This window comes from Psammomys obesus, unplaced genomic scaffold, assembly GCF_907164565.1.
Source record: "Psammomys obesus unplaced genomic scaffold, mPsaObe1.curated_primary_1811, whole genome shotgun sequence".
In the NCBI taxonomy this organism is placed as follows: domain Eukaryota; kingdom Metazoa; phylum Chordata; class Mammalia; order Rodentia; family Muridae; genus Psammomys; species Psammomys obesus.
Window position 1 is genome coordinate 9029492 of NW_026596091.1, and position 3519 is coordinate 9033010.

Sequence of the window (3519 nt, forward strand, 5' to 3'; positions counted from 1 at the left end):
GGGGAAGAGAACCTCCCCTATCAGTGGAGTGGGGGAGGGACACAGGTGGAGAAGATGGAGGGAGGGTTTGATTGGGAGGGGAGGAGGGAGGGAGCTACAGGGGCGATACGAAGGAAATAAACTGTAATTAATAAAAATAAAAATAATTAAAAAGAAACCCCAAACTAAGTAATTGAAAATAGCACCAACAGGATAATGTGTGTTTTCTTAAGCTGCTCAAAGCCAGACCCGCAGATACCACCTTCCACTAATCACCATGAAGTTGTTGGTAAAGCCTTTAATGAGCAGAGCCATCCCATGGAGCAGCACGTGAATTACTCATACTTCACAATACATTCTGTATCTCTTGATGGCGCTAACACCCTGGCAAGGTGCAAGGGTTTGTCCATTCATTAGTAAATGAGATTGCTTCTCTTTGCAGCCTTCTGCTCTATGGGCCTCTGAAGTAAGAATATCCTCTGAGATACATTGCCAGACCATAATCCCAACGGGCCCATGTAGAGTAAGAAGCTCTCCCTCAAGACAATCGCCATCTCACAAACTGTCTTAACTCCTCCCAGTGTTAGAGTTTAGATACAATCTCTCAAAATGAATGGGCAGGATGTTCGCCTGTGTGTGCCTGCACACAAATACATGGCCATCCTTGAACTCATAGGTACTCTGGCAGCCTAGACTCAGCCTTTCCTGCAGCTTTAATAGATAATTGCGGCCCACTGAGACTCAGCAGTCATTAATTAATCTAACAGTGTCCATTAAAATCCTCTCTCTGCTCCTAATGATACTTGTGAAGATTTTTTACAAGTAAATATGTTCTCTAGGGTACAATGCTTTACATGTTGGAAATTTTTCCAGGAACCATTCATAAAAGCTTTTCATACATTTCTTGACAAATTAGTTTCAAGTCTTTTGACTCTGGCCTATGGAAATGTGGCTGTTACTCTAGCTTCTAACACAGAGTTCCCCCCCCCCCCAATTCTAGGGAATTTCACTTGTGTAGAGCCCTACACTAAGTTTGCCTGTGACGTTTATCTTGAACGGCCCAGTGCTAACTACTGTGTTACAAACTTAAACTCTCTTCATTCTTGCAGGTGAGTATTTATTTGAGTACATGGTTTTTCTCTCTTCCTTAAACAAAATATGTTTCCATGTTTTTTAGTCCTTTAATCCCCCCTATATTATCCTTCTTTTTCTCCTCCTCTTTCCCTCATTCACTGGTTTACAAATGTTTGCATACCTCATGCATATTGGAGTCATTAAATAAGAACTGAGATAAGGGCAAGCACTGGGTCTAAAGAGAAAACTCAATGATAATAAAAGCACTCCAGAGGCAACTGAAGGGTCTCTGGTTCTCACTATATTCTGTTTTGATAGCAATGCAATTATATTACTGTGGAATTTTTTAAATTTTTATTATGTGTGCTCTTTCAATGTTCTTTTTCTTACCCACAATTATTCTATAGACCTTAGTGATTTCCAAAGTCTAAAGTTTAGTTATTTAAAAGATAAGTTACAATTACCCTGGCAGTTTGTTCCCACACACTGACAGGCAATGAGCTATGAAGGAGAGAAAAACAGTTCTCATGGTACCTTCAATGAGTGACTTCTAAGAAGTATCATTTGCCCTCTTATAGCAGGAAAGACAGTTGTAAAACACAGGGTACTATCGCATTGTGCAGAGGAAGCAGAGAGACAAAAGATAATAACACAGATAAGCTTTTTATTAGAGTTCTCTTTTAAAATTTCAGAATGACTAGGTAGTTCAATAGTCAATATTAAAGCAGTTCAGGCAAAAAAAATACACAAGAGGCAGAAAAGAAGAATATAGTTGGATAGTACGTATTAAGCAGTTCAGATAAAAGGTAATTAAACTGTATGTAAAGGGGTCTTTCACTGAAGTCTTTTCTTTCTCAAAGGTCCAGCTTAGATCCAAAGGTGGTGTTCTAGAAAGAGTAACATCTGAAGAAGGAAAGGGTAGGAGTCAGGGAGGTAGGGAAAGACAGGAACAGGAAGGGGGGAAGGGAGAAAAACTAATATATTTCATGAGCTTTTTAAAACAAAGTCAAGGCCCAATACTTTGTCAGGTAAAATACAGATGTTTTATCTCATTTAATCCTTATAACAATGTTCGTGTCATCCCTCCTCCCCCCCCATTTTTAAAGACAAGGAGAGAGTCCAACAATTTATTTCACATGACCCTGTCACACTGCTGACTTGGTGAAGATTTCAGAACCCAACCCCCTTCAAAGCTTCAAAGGCCTTTTCACTATATCAGACCTGTAAAGGCAAAAAGACTTTTATGGGATCTTTGGATCTAGGTATGGAGCTAGCCCATGCAAGGTATACCTTTATTTTGGAGATTGGGAGTAGAGAAATCTGGACCACATTTCCAAGAGGACAAATCTGGTTTGTCTATTTCTTCTTTGTTTCAGAAGAAAGACCTCAAAAGTTGTCCAAAAACAAAAAGTCACAGAAGGTTTGAATGCTGCCTCCAAATGGGTGGGCTCTTAACATTCTCCCAGAGCATGTTCGTTAGTAGAAAAAACAAACAAACAGCAACAGAAAAAACGGAGGAAAAATGTATGATAGACAGAGAGGCACAAAGTCAAATGTGCATGTTAATTGGTGGTCAAGAAAATGAACACACTCTCACAACTTCCATTCTTTAGCTGTCAATGCCTAAGGATAAAGACACTCAAGGAACAACAAGAGGGTAGCAGAGAGGTCCACTAGCTCACGTCTCCATCACGATCCACAGGCTACAGTTCTCTATACTGACGGCCCCTTCTTAGGTGATGAATTTTCACAATGTATTTCATGGCTTCCATCCCTACATGAGACTTTATTACGATCACATAGGAATAAAAAGCCATAAAGCACTAGAGTGAATTTATCTTGGTCGGATGTAAAACTTATTTTCTTCACATGACTTCACAACCATTTCCAAGCTAACCAATCATTTCATGCTACATTAAGGAACATTTTAAGCTACATGTAAGTGACACAAAGCACACTTAAGTTGTAACATCACAAATTAACAAGGTTTCATCCTTCAATGACATTCTTAGCTACGAGGACCAGAAACAAGACCAGGAGACACTCAGTAACATTTAGCCATCGAATGTCATCAGAAACAAAGGGCACTGGGGAGAATTCCTGGAGAAAAGCTTGTCACTTGGACATTGAACTTGGAAACACATAAGGAGAGACAGAAGACAGACAAATCACTGTACAAACTGAATCCAGGAGAATTATTTCAAGCCTCCTGCTACTACTTTCTCCCACGGGATGCTTTCTTATACACTCACTGTCTGTGTTCAGATATTTCATGTGGAACCAAGTGGAGGGAAGAACCTTAAGATTTGTGTGCTATGTCATCATTAAGCTGTCTATGTACAAATAACAAAAAAGGAAAGAAAAATGAAAGACAGGGAGAGAGAGAGAGAAAGACAAAGAGAGGAAAGAAGGAAGGAAGGAAGGAAGGAAGGAAGGAAGGAAGGAAGGAAGGAAGGAAGGAAGGAA

At 39.7% G+C, this 3519-nt stretch overlaps 1 long non-coding RNA gene across 3 annotated transcripts in view; it reads right to left on the reverse strand.

The window, feature by feature from the left end:
- Positions 1 to 1712: 1712 nt before the first annotated feature.
- LOC129691762 (uncharacterized) overlaps positions 1713 to 3519 on the reverse strand; it is a 65854-nt gene continuing 64047 nt past the window's right edge. For all 3 annotated transcript variants that reach the window (XR_008722548.1, XR_008722549.1, XR_008722547.1), the window contains one exon: positions 1713 to 1956. This is a non-coding gene — a long non-coding RNA (uncharacterized LOC129691762). The remainder of the gene's footprint in view (positions 1957 to 3519) is intronic.